Here is an 18,865-nt window from a genome sequence, read left to right as displayed (position 1 = left end):
GAACACAGACGCCATTTTACAAACCAAGTTCTGGCAGAAAATACCATCCGATACTTATTTAAGATAAGTAGACTGGTGGTACGTTACAGATTAACGAGAAAAAGTATCAATCTCCAACAATGGGACGAATCCCATAGGGTTATGTTCGGGGTTGAACATAACAAGTAGTTTCCACTGCCACCAGCCAAAACTCGACGAGGGGGGACGGGACAGTGCCCCCTCGAATAACAGGTCCAGGAGTAATCGAATTACCCCTACTAGTACGTCCACAATAAGATGGTTTGTACTGGTTCTGTTAGTAAATTTAGGTCTAGTAAAGCCAATGGTGACTTTACATGCCCGGGGAGACAGTAGTCAGTCCCCGGGTATGGAGTCTATGGTGGGGGTCCGCTAGGACGCCCCAGTGCTACGGCATGTAGGGTGCGGTGTAACACACATAGAAAAACATATGGGACCCTATGGAGTAAAAGACCCCATAGCCCATAGAACACATTGACATTCAAAGGAATTACACACATAAATGTCCAAGAGTGGGAGAAAAGAGTCCCACTCTTGGCAGGATGGAAAAAAACAAACTCCAGAAATCCAGCAAAGCTGCTGGGGGACTCACTAGGTTAGGGAATTCAGCCTAAACAGAGAATTCTCCCTAACACTGGGCAGAGAACGCACGCCATCACGAAAGAGCAGCGTCACAACGTGGCACTGTTGGGAGGGGCCCTGGTTGGTGGGTTCCTACATGTGACGCGCACTCTGGCGGACCTCTCCTCCTCTGTGGAGACTATGCGCCAGTCGTTCTCCCTGCCGTCTTCCGGCCTTGATTCCACCAGGGCCCCCTGTGGACCTGGCCTGACCAACACAGCCAGCTTGGTGGAGATCGCATCCCTGCCAGAGTCAGGAGTCGGCGGTCCAGCAAGGGTGGACACCACAACTGGAGACCAGCTGATGGAGGATGTGCAGGCATCATCGGACGGGGCACATGGACAGCAGCAGCAGCAGGAGCAGGCTCTAGGTGGGAGCAGTGATGGCTCGGGGCCATCGACATCAGGGGGGCAGGCATCGGCCAGAGGGCAGGAGGACCCTGGAATGGATGTGTCTTCAGTGTCGCTGCGGTTGGGTGGAAGAGGCGCGTCTCACCATGGTCAGGGCGGAGTTCTCCATGCGTCGGGCGTTGAAGCGGCAGAGTGCCTCGAGGCGACTCGCAGGGAGTTGGAACAGGCCATGAGTGCCTCCCTGCGACACCTCGGGGCCAGGGCAGAGGCCTGCCTCCGGGACATCGACATGGAGTTCGATGATGCTCTGGCCGGGGACACCACAGAGTGAGCCGCAGGACTTGCCCACCGCCATTGTATATAGTTAGATAGTGTTAGGTTTCCTTTCCTTTTTTTTTTAATTTTGGTTGCGCTTGGACAATGCACCGCGTTTTTGTATATAGTTTTTTATTAGGTAGTATTTTTGGTAGGTTTCATTTCATCAGTTGGGCTCATGGACCCTGGATTGTTCATTTGTACATAGTTCACCATTGGATTATTCTCATTGTTTTTATTTTCACCAGGGAGCAATGGATTTCACTTTCTTTTTTCCCTTGGATTTGCTTTGTTGGACTGTGACTTTGGACACCAGTTCTTTTGGATTTCTTTGGATTATGATTTCTTGTTTTTTATTCTTTTAGGGACATGCAGCATTTCTTTAATTATTCCTATTGTTGTGTGTTTTGTTTTAATTACATTCATGTTGTGTTTAATACATTTCTTTCTTCATACTTCGATGTGTGGTATTATCTCATTGGTTTCATGTATGTCATGATATGGGTTTTCACATCCACTTGCACCCATTGTGTGTGTGTGACGGACATGTGTTCATTTACATACTTGCCTTTGGGGTTGTATCATGTAATTGGCTTTTCTATGTGGGTGGATGCAATACTTGGTTGGGTCTTTGGGCTGGGGAGGCTGGCCATAAGGGCCATGATTGAGGATCGCCATGTCGTGGGGGAATGGGGACATGAGTGGGGGCCTGCTGGCAGGTGCCCTGCACTGCTGGGGGGTGGGGGTGCAGGGGGACATGAGTTGGTGATCAGTAGTTCAAGCTGTGGCTTGGCTGGGGGGCATGCCCATGGTGGATGGGCTGCCTGCGGGACATGACCAGGGGTGCAGGGTAGTCCCCTGTGGTGTGGGCTGCCTGCAGGGGCTGGGGAGGACTCACACTGCCAATTCACGTGTAGGACTCCCCGCGCACCCCAGAAATACACGTACCGTGCTCAAATCGCGTGTGAGACTTCACGCGAACCCCAGTTATACACGTACCCCACTGTACCCCACTCGCACAGGGCCATTTACGTGTGAAACTTCCCGCGCACCCCCGAAATACACATACCATGCTCAAATCGCGTGTGAGACTTCACGCGAACCCCAGTAATACACGTACCCCACTCGCACAGGGCCTTTTCACGTGTGAAACTTCCCGCGAACCCCAGTAATACACGTACCCCACTCGCACAGGACCAATCGCGTGTGAAACTTACCCCAAACCGCAGTAATACACTTACCCCGCTGCACAGGGCCAATCGCGTTTGAAACTTCCCGCGCACCCCAGTAATACGCGTTCCCCCGCTTGCCGTGTGCTGTGTGGCGGCCATGTATACTTGTACAGGGTTAGCGCAGCCCTTTGCGCTGGATTGGGGATTCTGATGGCTTTTCCCTGCGCTAGGGGCGTCTTGGGGGCGTAGGTCAATGGATTTTAGCGCACGCGGCTGGCGCAGACAATCGCACGCGCACCCTGTGCACCAGCCGCGCACGCCACTTGTATTTTTGTACATATTTCTTGGTGGTTTGTATTGAAGAAATCCAGATCAGCTGGGAGAGTTTTTTCTTAAAATAATATGCCCACTTTTGTAACCTCATGTGTATTCTTAAATATGCTAATGGTATTTTTGATTTTCCTTGAAAGCATTCATAGACCATTCCACTAATCCTTCTGACCGGAATGAAATGTTTTCCCAATGCCATTCTGTGTTGTTTTATGCAGGAGAATTCTACATTTTTTACCTGACAGTGGCTTTCCATTGTTTTTTTTGTCATCATGGAAGTCGTTTACTCCCAAAATTGTGTGAATGGAAATATGTTTACATCTAAAAACATTGAACGACTAGGGAAATGTAAATTGTTGGTCATTGTTCCAGATCATGCTTTGCTAAGCACTGCACATTCTGATGGCCATTCCGAATCTAAAATTTGTGGAAAGGAGGGAGGTGTCGGAAAAAGAGGTTATTCTGGATATTTAAAATTAAAATACGTCGTTTCCGTTAGGTGTAAATATTACAATCTGTCCCTGAGTGGGTTTGAACCACCAACCTTTCAGTTACCAGCCAAACGCGCAAACCGATTGCGCCACAGAGACTGTACATCTTACGCTCTTGTGAAACGCACTACTGATCACCTCTCATATGTACAGGCCTGTTTACAATGTATGGATGGCAAACATCAAGAAAATATAAGTATTAAAGCAATTACAATGGAAGTCACTCCATTTCTGGGATAGTCCACGCCCCTTTCTTTGAAGTGAACATTACATGTGGAATCCTTGAATTATGCAAACTATTTATGCCACAGAGCCTGTTGTTGTCTTTGTGATGGTGGGACGGAATGCTGATCAGCTCTTACATGTAGAGGTCGTTTACAATTTATGGATGGTATACATCAAGAACATGTAAATATAGTATGTCAATTACAATTGAAGTCACTCCATTTCCCTAGGATTCGCTGACCACGCCCCTTTCTTTGAAGTGAAAATTAAATGCCAAATCCTTGAATTATGCAAACTATTTATGATTGACCGTCATAAAGACTCAGACTTACTAGAAGAACATTAGATCAACAAGTGGGAGTGTCCTATCACAGAAATATGAGGAGCTAGAAATACCACAATGAAGCTCCAGTGGCGCAATCGGTTAGCGCGTGGTACTTAAATAGTAGTGCATGCGATGACTCACTGCAGCTCTTCCCGTTGTCCCACAAACCCTTTTAGCAGTTCATGTACAGCGGTAACAATGTCAGAATTCTCCCACTTTTAATTTAGTTATGGGTATTTTAGTAGACAGTTTAATTTGACTTAATTTACCAACTACAGAAGTTAGGCCCTGCAGTCTTGTAAAGACTATGGTGTATTTTCTGAGTTGCTATATATAAGAATCATTTTGTGGGGACATCACGTGATCACGGGAGCGTGATCTCGCGAGATCTCGAGGCAACAAAATCTCGCGAGCCCGCGCTCCACGGGAGAACGTTGCCGTCACAATTGGCAGAGCGCCAGACCAAGTGGTCAGGTGACAGCGCTGCTCCTGTTGAGGAGCCATTATAGTTGGTGCTCACAGAAGGCTCTGAGCCCAGCTTCCAGGGCATAAGTCCAATGCCACAGGAGGCCACATGGGGGCCCTGAAAGCCTACAGCGTGCCATCCATGAGCATACCCTGCCTCCAGTGAAGTAACTGGGAGGCCCAGACAAGAACTGTGAGTAGACCCCCCTACCCTGCCTAAGGACAAGTTATGCCCACCAGTTTGTCTTGTCAATAAAGACAGAACCCACCTAAGCGTCCTGTCGTCCTTAGAGGCCACTACATAATTGGTGACGAGGATACCTAAAGACCCACGGGCCCACCATGCAAGGCGCCACACCGTCCCCTGCGTTTCTCCCATCACGTAGGACCCCGGCAATTCCGTGGATGCAATGGGTGCCCCTTTTTTACTTCCTGGACCAGATCTTTGGCTGCCCGGAGGGTGTCAGCATGTGAACAGGGCCCAGACTCTATCCACCTTGGGAATCGGCAGACAGCTACTATCAGATAGCGGCATCCTTGGCATGCTTGGACCATGTCCACGTAATCAACATGGAGGTGCAGAAATGGGCCTTCTGGTTTTGGTATGGCTCCTCTCACAACTCTTAGGGTGTGTCCAGCTGTGAATTGCTGGCACGTCAGGCAGTTACTTATGAAATTTGAAACATGCTCATTCAAATTTGGGTAGAACCACGCTTCTCCCATACGTGTAGCAATGGCCTCTTTCCCAGTGTGTGTTGGATAGTGTAACTGTGCCAATGCTGTTTGTAACAGTGCAAGTGGCATGACCACTTTCCCTGTGTTGTTCTGTCACCATAGGTATTCTGTTGGAGACATAGAGTACCCTCTTTCACCCAGAGATCCCTTTCTCTATTGGTGTAGTTCCCTGCAAATCCATAATTTGAGTTTCTAGTAAATGATTGTACTCCTCTCTCACCACCATGTTGTTCGTGCCTCCCGGGATCTTGGGCCTCTCCTTTAGTTCCCACAATTCTCCAAAGTATGCTGCACTTTTTGCCTCATAATCAGCTGCTTCGTTTCCACCAACTCTAGCTCCTGCGGGTATGTGATCACCTCAATCAATTCGCCTAGCAGCAGTGCATTCTGTACTGGGGTCCCATCAGCTCTCCTGTACCCTCTCCTGAGCTATCGTGCCAATCCTGAATGTACTGTTGATGTGACTAAGGCACTGTCAGAATATATTGTCACATGTTTGCCTAAACTGTGTTCTAGGGTCAATATGACAGACACTAGTTCTGCTGCTTATGCTGAATAGGGAGTGGTGACTGTGCACTCACAACTACCTCACTCATCCACTCTTCCTTCAGTTTTACTACAGCAGCGCCAGTCCTCGTAGCCCCATCAGTCTGATCAATGGTTGAAGACCCATCAATGTACAGCACGTCTCCCCCCTGAAGTGCATCTTCCACCACTTTGCATGTTTCACTGAATTGCTCTATGTTCTTTGTGCAATCAGGAGCCCAATCCCCTGGTTGGTAGACATCTGCCATGAATAGTGCTGGGTTTACATTCTTGCATCTCACTATCCTCAATTCTGCCTTGGATAGTATAATCCCATACCCTGATGCTCTCTATGTGGTCAGTGTGCTCTTTGGCATGTGCAGTATGGCGAACGGGGCATGCTCCACATAAAGGGTGGTGGTGCATTCCATTGTCCCTGTTGAGGCCCGCTCCACTGTGAGTGCTGCAGCAGCTAATGATTGTTTGCACAAATAATGTCCTCTCATCACTGGGTCAAGTTGTCCACCGTAGTAAGCAATTGGCTTATGGCCCATGCTTGTTTTTTGTGTCAGTACTGCCTTCATCACTACACCGCCAGTGTGAAAACAAGAAAAACTCCCTTTTTTAGTCTGAGGTCCCTAACACTGGAGCTGTGCATATTGCTTCTTTCGGTTCCTCAAATACTTCAGTCATCTCTGTTGTCCAGGCCAGTGTCTTTGCTCCCTTCTTGGCCTCTTTCAGTGCAGTCAGGAGTGGTCTGGTCTATGTGCTGTAGTCGAAAACCCATGCTCTACAATAGTTACACAACCCCAGGAATTGCTGCATTTGCCTCACTGTCTTAGGTTGTGGTGTGTTATGTATTGTCTGGGCTCTCTTTTAGACAATATGCCTGCCGTCTTTGGATATCAGTTGCCCAATGTACAGTACCTCCTTTTGCCAATACTGGAGTTTGGCTTTGACCACCTTGTATGCCTTGTCAGCTACCACTGTCAGCATGTGTACTGAGTCTGTCTTGCATTCCTCTTCTGTCTCACTGCAAATCAGGATATCATCTACGTATTGTAAAATTGTGCTCTCTGTCTCTATGTTGCCCAAATCCACCTGGATCACTCTGTTAAAGATAGATGGTGACTCACAGTATTCCTGTGGCAGCCTAGTGTGCTTCCACTTCTGGTTGCGATACATAAAGCTAGTCAAGTCTTGTGAGTCTGGGTCTAGTGGCACTGGGAAGAATGTGTTTTTTAGATCAATTACTCTAAAGCAGGTGACTTCTGCTGGTGTGCTGCACAGATTTGTTGCCGGCATTGCTTCTACTGGATACTCTGCCTCTACAATGGGGTTAAGAGGGCGTAAATCCTGAATGAAAGACCAGGACCCCCATTCGCTTTCTGCACAGGGTACACTGCTGTGTTGCATGGAGACTCTGATGGCACCAACATGCCTCTTTCAATGAGGGCTTTGTTTCTCTCATAGATGTGCTTCCTTGGTTAGGGGATATTGTTTTACTCTAGGCAAAATTGCTCCTGGTTTTAATTTTATCTTTACTCCACCTATGCTCTTTATGCACCCCACATCATAGGGACTCATGGTCCATAAGCTGTCGGGTACATTGGCAATGTCCTCTTCCCAGAATGTGGGTGGCGCCTCCAGCGCCATTGCCATTCTCTGTGGTACTTGTCTGTAATGGATCTGTAACCAGAACCTTACACTGATTTCAAACACCATCTCCATCTCCAATCAATATTCCCCTAAGCGTTCCTCATCTGTCACTGTTGTTAATCTGCACCCTTCTTTCTGCCACTGCATTTATTGCTCTCCATACCTTCCCCTTGTCATTTGTGGTGTGCACTGCAATCCAGTTCTCTCTAGCCAAAACCACCTCAATGTCTATGGGCACTATCCTTCTTGCTCATCCAGTGGTGTCTCTGGTCTGAATAGGCATTGCTTGGCACCCTCCATACCTTTCCTGCGATGTCTGGCATTCATGCAATGGTGACTTCTGTCCCATACTGGAACATCTCTGGGTCCAATGGCACTCCCCCCTGTACTGTGCTCCCACAATATGCTTGGACAATCTGTCTTACTTTAAACATGTGTATGCCTGGTGTGGAGCACACTATGCCCTTGTCTGTGAATAAAATGGTGATGTTTAGCCTGCTCATGATTTGTATTTTTTGTATTTTATTCATTTATATAGCGCACCTGGCCCTGTGGCATCCGGGCGCATCGCTTAGGTTACATGAAATACAGTAGATAAAAGCATATCATACAAGGTAATATACAGAAAATATACAGTTACAGTTAAATGTACAGTGGTGTACAGATTCTGCAGTCTGAGAAGAAGAAAGGCGATGATGTCATGTCCCAGTAGGTTTGCAGGTGCCTGTCAAGAGTACAGAAAAGGTCAAGATAAGTTGTGATCTCCTATAGATAGTGAGATGTTATCAATAAAGGAACCCCAGAAAATCCTTGTGTGTTCATGGCATTGCCAGACAACTTAAATGTCCCTTCCCGGATGCATGACCTAGTAGCCCCAGTGTCAACACGAGAGGAAAATATTTTGTCACCTATCGCCGCCCGTATGCACAGTTCCTTCGCAGGATTGGGTGTAACTGACAGGATGGGACACAACAAGTTTGTCCGTGGCAAACCTATTGAGGATACAGGGAGTACCCGTTCACTGTGTAAGTGTTGTTCCCCACCATGGTCACCCCTCCCATACGTCTGAATGGTACCTTTATCACTACGTCCATGGGTTTCGTGATTTCACAGTCCTGTTTTTGTGCTAGTTGTTGTGTGCCTCCTCAGAGTTGTGCTGCCTGTAAGTACTGGGCTAAAGGTGCTGCTATTTGTGGTGCTTTTGCCCGCCCCTTTGATGATGTTGGTACTTGCGTTTGTGCTTGCAGTATTTGTTCTTGGGTGTTCTGTAACTGCATTTGCTGTTGTGCACTTTCAACGTAATAATAATTGTCCTGTACCCCTGGATAGTTCTGCTGTCCCTGTTCTCCCCAATTCTGTTGTGTCCCTCTAAATCTGCATGCTCTTGAAATGTGTCCTAACTGCCCGTAGGTCCAGCACTGGGGTGGCTCCCTTCCTTGGCCTGGGAAACCCCCCTGGAAGTCTCCTGGTCCTTGCTGCATCTGCGGTCCATATCCTTGGAACCTTCCTTGGTGGCGGTGCATTTGTGGCCCAAAGCCACACCCCGCTGGAAAGCTCCCCTCCCTCTGAACCCCGGGTGGAACCCGCCCGCACCATGCATCCTCCTCCCATGGGTACTGCATACTGTTGTCGTTGTTGATACTGTTGCTGTGGTGCTTGTGTCTGTGGGGTGGGCTAGTTATAACCGACCCTTCCATGGCATATTTTGACAATTTCTTCTGAACTAACTTAGCCTAGTCTTCCTTTCTCTATTCTGCTTTTCTGCTTAACCTTCTCCTGCCATAACCTACAATGGTGTACTATTGTGAGCTGTATCTCCAGCCATCTCTTTGCCCCCATTCCCACCAATTTGTTTAAACTCTTCTGTACCCGGTCTGGTAGTCCGTGCACTTAGATGTGATAAAAGATCACTATCGTTTTGTCCCACGGCTCTCGAGTTTCAAGGTGCCAAAGTTCTTGAATCTCCTGAATATACTGAACAGTATCTTTGTCGTCACACATTTTGCGTGAAGTAATAGCCCCAATGTCTGATGTGTCTGGGTATTGTGTCCGTAATGCTTGCCATACTGCTGCTCTGCAATTTGCGAAGGCGATCCGTCGTGTGCTGTGCTTTGTATTGTCACCCCTGGGAACCCTGCTCTCTTCCATATGTCATCAGCTGTGTCACCCAATATTGAAACCAATAACCCTTTGACATTGCCCACTGCTAACCTGTGCCCGCCGCCAATTTCTCCATTTCATAAATCCATTTCCCAGCTCCTTCAGCCAGTGAGGGTAATCTGCACTCAACATTTTCTTTGTCTGTGTGTTTGCATGGCACATACTGAGGCCTCGTCCCTCCCCTCTCTAATAGGGGCATCTGTGAGTATGCTGCTCTCTCTTCAGGTATCCTTCTATACTGTCTGATCTGAATAGGCCCCCTCTCGTCCTCAATGTCTGTGCAAATGTCCACTGGTTCTAGTGTGGGTATTCGCTTACTGTTGTCATGTGCTCTTGACAGTCGCCCTCTTGAATGCGCCAGTGCTGTCTCCTCCCTCCTGCATCCTGGAAGATCTCTTAGTCTGGTAATGTATGTGTTCTGTGCAGGGTCAGACTGGGACATGAAATAGGCCCGGACAACAACAAAAAAAGTGGCCCACCCCTCGCCTCAAAAAAGTGGCCCACCCCTCGCCTCAAAAAAGTGGCCCACCCCTTGCCACAAAAAAGTGGCCCACCCCTCACCTCAAAAAAGTGGCCCTCAAACCATCATCCGTGAATCGCGTCAATTCATGACTTTTACAGAAAATGCTACCTATTGAGGGTTCATGTGTCCGTTACATTACAACACAACTCATAAAATAACATTACTTTGCATTCAGTTCTGTGACAGGGTCCGTCCACAGCTCCGAGGCGCAGGAGTGGCATGAACCAACAACCCCCACTGCGGTTTTGGGGCCTGCTGCAAGTCAATGCTTATACAGGGCTCTGCAACCCCAGCAGGGAAGGAGGGTTAGGGTGATGATGGTTGGCTAGGAGGGGAGAGGGTAGGGAAACCGGAATGAGGTTTAGGGAGAGGTCAGAATATGCTACGTATGGAGGGTTCATGTGTCTGTTACATTACAACACAACTCATAAAATAACATTACTTTGCATACAGTTCTGTGACAGGGTCCATCCACAGCTCCGAGGCGCAGGAGTGGCATGAACCAACCACCCCCACTGCGGTTTTGGGACCTGCTGCAAGTCAATGCTTATACAGGGCTCCGCAACCCCAGCAGGGAAGGAGGGTTAGGGTAGGGTGACAATGGTTGGATAGGAGGGGGGTAGGGAATCCGGAATGAGGTTTAGGGAGGGTTTATGGATAGGTTGGGATGGATGTTAGGGTAAGGTTTTTATCACTGCACATGTTTCCAGCTAGCTGTTACACTCATGGAAACACACGTCTCTGCTTCTGACTCTACACACATATACAATATCACTATAGCAGTATACAAAGGCACAACAACATAATAAACACACATGAGGTAGTGCAGCACTTAGCTTAGGTTAGTTGTCACCAGTCGTCCCTTGTTGTCTCTTGCGATTTTGTTGTGCCAGGATGTGTCGTAGTAGCTGTTCAAATGCTGCAATAAAGTGCTACAATTAGTGCACATATCAAACACTGCCACATGTTGCTGTTCACATGCTTGTACACATGCAGGAGATTTAGAGAGACGCCGTACGCACGTGGCTACTAAACATGCACAGTAGGGCCGTATGTGGCTCTGGTAAGTGGTGGTAAAGTGTTAGTGAATGCAGGAGTAAGCAGTAATAGTAACGCCTTAGGAAGTAGCAAGCCGGCCGCTATCCAATGATTTATGCTGCTGCGCATGGCTGGGAAGCGCTGATTAGTGTTGTGCTCTGTTACGTGGCATGCAGTGTCTTACTGGTACAGTTACCTTTGCAGGAAGCAGGCGCCAGTTGTCTATGTCTGGTGGGACTGGCTGGGCCCCCCTGCACGACCCCACTGCTCCCTGTGGTTATGCAGAGCGTTGCAGCACTTATCTGTGTCAGGCGAGGGGCCGGGATGTCGGTCCGGTGGGCCGTGGTCCCTCGCAATGATATCAAGCCGGAGTTGCTCTGAGACATGTCTTCTCAGCAAGAGGACTTGAGCACAAGCCCTGTGCCTTTGCTCCTGGGCATGAACGATGACGTGCCACTCTCAACGTGGCCTTCCTGTAGTTCTGGGGCCAGGTGCTCGTGCTGCTGGGAAACAGTTTGCTAGGTGGTTGCCATACAAAAAGGGCAGAGAGAAGTCTTTTAAAAGTCTGGATTGTCCATTTGGGGTGCATTTTAGTTGTTGCTGTGTCTTTGGCCTGACTGTTTATTGCTTGCTTGCTTTTCTTGCTTGTTGGGTGGCGCCTCATCTTGGCCCCAGCCCTATCATCTGTGGAAAGTCTTTTTCTATTGAAAGTCATGTAGCTGGCCTGGACTCCAAATCTGATGATACACTAAGATGTGAAGCTGAATGGTTCATATATTGTCCTCACTGATGTTAACACTGTTTTGATGAACGGTACCGTCTTCACAGAAACTTTATGATTCTAAGTACTCTGTCACCCTTCCCACTTTGGTCTTTGATTGGACACATCATCATGGTTTCAGAGTACATGATGTATTGAACATTTCAACTGAACCATGTCAAGGTCCTAGTGATTGAAGTGATGATGGTCAAATGTGAATCCTGAAGGTGCCATACAGTACGTTTCTAAGATGTTAGTTGGTGACTTATCCACACTTAAATGTTTTGTTTTACTTTAAAAGACAATATTAGGCTGTTTGCCTTCAAGAACATTGTTGCATGCATTGACAAGCTGGCTCTAAAGTCTTGGTGGAAATCCTGAAAAATCACTCAATCAAGAGTCCCTTCAACAATGCACTTTTTTGTGCAATCAGGTCGATTATGTCTGAATTTTGCAATTGAACAAGCAAATTCCGCTCCACAGACATGAGCATAAAGGATTCGAGGTTGTCCTGGCTGAGGTGGTTTCTTAGGTGGGTTTTAATATTCTTCAATTTCAAAAAACGTCTTTCACATGCTACCTGTGTGCAAGATAAGGTCAAGATGAACTTGTATGTCAAATACAATTGCCGGTAAGAACTACTAAAAAGTTCATACTTTTTTAGAATTGCGTAGCAACATACTGCACAGTTACGGCATGTATTGCATTTCTGTACTAAATGTTTAGGTAGCTCTCCATATTCTTCTTGTAGTGCTGGATCTTCACCATGTAGGGCGTCAAAGGCATACTCTTCTGGTAGTGTTCTCTTCATTTTAGTCCACTTGCTTGCAAAGTCTGAGAGTTCTTCCCTTAACCCCTGTAGCGTTATGGAGTCATCCAGTCTTTCAAGCAAGGAGCACATATTTGTAAGAGCATTGTCGGGTAGACTTTCATTGACATTTTTGGGATCCAGGCATGCTATATCTGCGACAAGAGATGAGTAGGGTTTAAAACAATTAGTTAGGCTTTGAAGAATGTTGCCCATAATGGTTTTATGTACAGTAACTCTAAACCGTTCTTTAGCCAAGGTGATTGGCTAATCCCTTGCACTCATTCCAGGCATCCTCTTTTTGTGGGACACTCTCCCCTCTGGAAGTGCAGTTTCCACTCCTTTATCATAGCCTCTCTCTTCCAATCCCACATTGGCCCATTCTGCAAATTTTTCTGCTGCACAGTACACAGAATCAAAATTTCTTGACTGTGCAGCAAGCGTTTTTGTAGTGTCTGAGACCATTCTTTGTTCCTGGAGGATATCCATTCCACTTGTCTGGAGGTACTTAGATAATGGGGTTGTCGAATTAAATGCTCAGAGATATAATTGGGCTGTGATCACGGTTTGTAATTTGCACAGAGCATCAGAAAGGCATAAAGCTTGGTAACGGATGTTTGTATGTACGTCTCGGTTTCCTACTGAGCCTCGTTTTTCCCCGGCAAGTCATCCGCTCTCAACATCCATTCAGACTCCCCGTACTCTCGACATTCCCATCCAAAGTAAGTTAGCATCCTTCCAAACACCCATTCTCCGCATTACCTTTCCCTATTTGCTTTGGCATAAAGATAATCTCTTTTTCTCTAAGGGTGGGCTGACATTAGTTCTTCTGGACCTCAATATTGGAAACCGGTGTTCCTGATCACCTTATAGTCCTCAGTATATTCGGCAACTTCCTCCCGTAAGTGCCAGCCTACTACTCCTCCTGAATTTTTCCAGCCTTTTCTTCACTATTGAATTCTTGCCTGTCTTGTCTCCACCTATAGAGACTCCATCTCCAATACGAGCTGTCTGTTACACCGAAGACCTCTACTTAACTCAAGACGTCTTCCAGACTATTTGTGAGCGACATCGTCCATGGTTTTCTTCCCCAGAGGGTTTCCCTGGGGGTTTTGCTCCGTCCCACACTGGCATATTGTCATTTCCGGTAAGGGGAGAGTAGAGCTTTCTGGGGGGACTTTCATTTCAGCATTTGCATCCTTCATGGGAAGTCGCTGTCAGATCAGGTTAGTGATACTTTTGAGATTGAATGTTGTTATAAAGGTAATTAGATAGTTACCAGAGTTTACAGAAGCTAACAGATAGCGACACCCTAATTAGGAACTACACTTGAGCTTTCAGCTTTTCCCATGGAGCAACAAATGCAGCAGCTCATGTCTGCGATGCAAGCCATGTCTCTCGAGGTACAGTCTCTTAAACAAGACAACGCCCAACTTAAGCAACAGGTCACTAGAGCTTTCTCTGAGACTCCTCCAGCAACTTTACAAATGGGCACATTTGATGGGGATCCTCACAAGTTGAAGGAATTCCTGGATAGCTGTACCATCCAGTTTACCTTCAAGTCTCGTTTTTTTCCCACTGATAAAGACAAGGTGGGGTTCTTAATATCTCATTTGACCGGACCTGCATTAGCCTGGGCAACCCGGTTGGTCACCTCTGGTAATGCCATTCTTGATTCTTATCCAGCCTTTACTAATAGTCTAAAGTCAATGTTGAGCCGACAAGAAGTTGTGGTTACCACTCAGGAAAGACTACTTGATTTGAGACAGGGATCTAAAGACCTCATGTCCTACATCACTCAATTTAAACAATTATCCGCTGAAACGGGATGGCCTGATGATGGTCTTCTCACACACTTCCGTCGAGGACTGTCTGAGGATCTTAAAGAAGAGGTTGCTAAAGTTCCTCGCCCGGCCAATCTGGCAGAGATGATTACTCTCACAATGCAGATAGACTATCATCTGCACGAACGTTCCCATCAGAAAAGGAAGGGAAAGAGTGTCCGGTCAATGCAAGAATATCATCCTCCCGCTAACAAGCCCTCATCAGGGGACGAACCGATGCAAATCGAATCGGTTCGAGGCCCTCTTTCTAGTATTGAGAGAGAAAGACGAAAGACCCTTGGCCTATGTATGTATTGTGGGTCCTCTTCATACATTCTACGCGATTGCCCCTTAGTCCCACCTCGTCGGGCACCGACCCCGGTGCCAGGAAACGCCAAGGTCCTGCCGTAGAGGTGAAGATGGCAGGATTACAGACACAGGATTCCCCACAAAAATTTGGATTATCTTTAGAGCCACCTTCCGATAACCAGACTATGGTAGTTCTCTCCCTGACCATATTGTTACCAGACAGGACATTAAGGGGCATACCTGCATTGGTTGATTGCGGGGCAGCAGGGAACTTTTTGGATGATCAGTGGGCTGCAGAAAGAGGGATAGCTAGAGAGACTAAATCTTCGACCACTTCTATTCAAGGGGTAGATGGTAATCCCTTAAACACTGGACCCATACGAGAACAGACCAGACCAGTCACCTGCATGATCGCTTCCCACAGAGAGTCTATGGTGTTCGATCTGATCAAGACCGCCCACCTCCCAGTTATATTAGACCTTCCTTGGCTGCGGGTCCACAACCCATACATTAATTGGACAGCTGGTACATTATTTTTAGGCTCGGAACATTATGTAAATAATTGCCTTTCTCAAGATACTATTGGAGTTCAGATCCCTTCGGAGATGGTTAGTCCTCTCACGGCACCTCTGGTCAGTCAGCTCGGACTTATCCCAGAATGCCATCAAGCCTATCAAACAGTGTTTGTAAAACCCGAATATCCAACACTACCCCCTCATCGGAGAGACGACTGCCATATAGACCTATTACCTGACACTCCTCTACCATTTGGACGCATGTATGTACTATCTCAATGAGAAAAGAAGGCCCTCAAAGAATACCTACATGCCAACATCCAGAATGGACTCATAACGGAATCCAAATCCCTGCCAGGAGCCTCACTATTTTTCATTCCAAAGAAATAATCTGAAGAACCTAGACCCTGCTGTCATGATGCCTACCTCCAAGGAGCCAGGTCCGAGCCAGCAACCCCAGAGGCAGGCATCATTTCCCCCAGGGAAGTGCCAGCCGGCCCAAGCTGGGGCCCTTTGGACACAGTCCTGGCGCCTCAGGCGCCAGGCTCATGTTGGACCCCTGTCCTGGCGCCTTAGGCGCCAGGCTCATAAAGCTAGACATGTGTTCAAGTGTTTTAATGTGCACTTACCTGATGCAGACCATGCTGCTACATCCAGGCCCTCTTGAGGCCTGAATGGAACTACTTTACCTGTGGGACTACTTTCCCTGGGTGTGCTCGGGGAAGGATACATACCTGATCGGTGGAAGGATAAATACCTGGAACTTCTTCCAAAGCTATTTAAACCACACCCGATCAGCACCTCACGCTTCGCGTTGTTCTGCTCCTCGCAGCTGGACGCTCACCGTGTCAGCTCCTGCATCTGGACTTCAGCCACGCCTGTCAGCATCCTGGGTCACCTGCTAAGAGAGAATTGGAGAGAAAGAAGACCTTACCTGCTAAAGCTGCATCACAGAGACTTCACACCGACGATCCTGATAGGGAAGACATCATTTTAAAAGAATTTCGCTTCGATCGCTGCAGCGCTGCATTTCACTCACCTTTCCTGGGCACCTCCATCTTCAGCAGCGATCATCCGGATCCGCAGCCACTTCCTAGAGCCTAGAGTGAAAAAGACAAGAACACAAGGTGAGAGAAGGAAGGGAATAGGAAAAGCTCAGTTTCCTTCTAAGACTTACCTGTTGGGTCATTCCCATTTAATTTTGGGTCCTGCCGCTTCCTGGCATTCCGGACCCCGGCCCCTATGGGGAAAAAAGACAAAGACATTGAATGAGCGAATGCAAAGACATTACCCGAACGCTCATCCAGAACTTACTTGTCATTTACTGGAACTGCACGTTTCACTTCGGGTCGGCGCCATACTTCTGGCATTCCGAACCCCGGCTCCCAGGGGGAAAAAGGCATAAGCTTTAGCGCTTGCTGCAATAAGACAATGAACATTATTATTAAGCTTGAACTTTTGAACCTGCTACAGAACTCTTACAGCGCCTTACCTGAATAGTCAAGCTTATTTGAACTCCCATTAAACCTCAATCGAGTGAAGTAACTGGGTTTCAACGCGCCCCTGCTTCAGAAGCAGGATGGAGAACTCATCCTTCCAGACCCTAAGGTGAGACTTCACGGGGAATCGAGGAAGGGTATCGTGGAGGGTTGGAAGGGAGTGGGAGGCTTGAGCATTATTCCGTCAGTAGGTAATACTCCCTTTTCACGCACAGGGGAATATTGCTGCGAGCCAGTGAGTCCATCTTCAGAGTCCTGCGCTTCACCATAGAAGAAGCATCAGCACTCGAAGCCAGACCTGCGCCTCCGAGGGAATCAGATGAGCGTGACACCTGCATCGACTATCGTGGCCTCAATAAGATCAATGTCTACACAAAGCTGGATCTCCGAGGTGCGTACCATTTGAAACGGATAGCCCCGGGAGACAAGTGGAAAACTGCCTTTCGGACACCGTGTTGTGATCTTGATGGTCGTGTAGATGAAGATACCTCCGTCCCCAAGTACCACACTGGTAAGAATAATATCACTACCAATGCAATTCTTGAGGCCACAGGTGTGGAGTGCCGTCAAGCTGGAACCAGGAACACCGGAAGGACCCCCTGACCGCTGCAAGGCAATAAATGATTAGGGCAGACAGTCACAATGATCACAATGCAATATGGTGGAAGAAGCTAAAGGGCTTACCCAAATGTGTTGGTCGGGATGCCTCAAAGGGTTAGGGGAACAGAAGGGTCCTTGTGGGCACTCTTGATGGAATACACCTGTAGGTCAGGTAGCCAGTGGATAATCCGTAAACAATCCGTTAACAGTCCAGGGTCGAAAGCCGAGAAAACAATAACCAAGGTCCAATATCCAAAGTTCAAAAGTTTGTGCAAAGCCAAAGGTCGTGAAGTCTGAAGGTTAAAGTTCGCCTGAGCCTGAGGAAGAGACCAAAAGCAATCCTTGAAACGTTCCCGTGGTCAAAGAAATCTGAATTCTAAACGAGATCCAAAAACGCCGTGCAGCACCGCGTTTCCCCTGTCCTTTTGACTGTGTTGAATTAATCATGTGATACAGTCACGAGGGAAACGTGGGTCCACGTCATGTGACCCTCGACGCTGCACGGGGAGTCTGCCAGCGATTGGCCGTCTGTTGCCGGCATTTTATCACCTGATCTGAAGCACTTCGTGCACTGAATTGTAGTCTCCGGGCGCCCGTGGACGGGTGCCCGTCCTGGAGAGACGCGCCATGGCAGATTCCAATGTAGGAAAGGTCGTAGCCGTCCTTGGTAATTCAGTTGCTGAGTGTGATGAATGTTATGGGGTACACGCCGTATGAAGCGTGCATGGTTAGGGGTGGTGGACGTGAATCTGGAAGGTTGTCTAGCAATGGTGTGGCAGGGAGAAGGCGTGACACACCGTTTGGTCATTATGAGTATCGAGTTATGCCATTTGGCCTTGTTAACGCTCCCGCTGTATTCCAGCGCTTCATGGATCATTTGTTTGCTGACATTCTCCTCCATTTTGTCATTATATATCGGGACGATTTTCTGGTCTTTTCATCAAACAAGGAAGAACATATTCGACATGTGAACATAGTCCTAGATCGCCTACAGTCCAACCTCTTATATTGCAAAGCTGAGAAGTGTGCCTTCCATCAAGATAGCGTTACCTATTTAGGATTTGTACTGTCTGCACAAGGAATCTCCATGGGTCCCAAGAAAGTTTCTGCTGTATTGGATTGGCCCTCCCCGACCAGTATCAAGGACATACAACGTTTTATTGGTTTCACGAACTTCTATCGGAAGTTTATTCCCAATTTCTCAGAGATCATCCGTACCATCACTGGGCTACTAAAGAAGGGGATTGTATTTACATGGGATAAACAAGCCCAAGAACCCTTTGAAAACCTGAAAAATGTATTCACATCGGCATTCGTATCATTGACTCCAGACCAGTCTCAACAATTCATAGTAGAAACTGATGCCTCTCATCATGCATTAGGAGCCGTTCTACTACAAAGTTCGGATGAAGGAGAGGAAAGACCAGTAGCATACTTATCCAAAACCTTCAGTCCTTCGGCAATAAACTACTTGGTTCTTGAGAAGGAACTTTTAGCCATAAAAAGGGCCTTTGAAGAATGGAGACACCTTCTCCTAGGCTCTTCCTTTCCGGTTAAGGTACGCACTGATCATCATAACCTCAAAGTTCTTCAGCAAGC

At 47.5% G+C, this 18,865-nt stretch overlaps 1 long non-coding RNA gene and 1 other non-coding gene across 2 annotated transcripts in view; one reads left to right on the top strand and one right to left on the bottom strand.

The window, feature by feature from the left end:
* LOC138563705 (uncharacterized) overlaps nucleotides 1-18,865 on the top strand; it is a 276,749-nt gene that overhangs the window by 81,822 nt on the left and 176,062 nt on the right. The gene's annotated exons all lie outside the window — the stretch shown is intronic.
* TRNAT-GGU (transfer RNA threonine (anticodon GGU)) lies at nucleotides 3,323-3,396 on the bottom strand. The gene has a single exon. It is a non-coding gene; the product is annotated as a tRNA-Thr (tRNA).

The sequence above is a fragment of the Ambystoma mexicanum genome, chromosome 1p (assembly GCF_040938575.1).
Source record: "Ambystoma mexicanum isolate Mex_15411 chromosome 1p, UKY_AmexF1_1, whole genome shotgun sequence".
Lineage (NCBI taxonomy): Eukaryota > Metazoa > Chordata > Amphibia > Caudata > Ambystomatidae > Ambystoma > Ambystoma mexicanum.
Note: the sequence above shows the minus strand (reverse complement) of the source record. Positions and strands in the feature narration are given on the sequence as shown.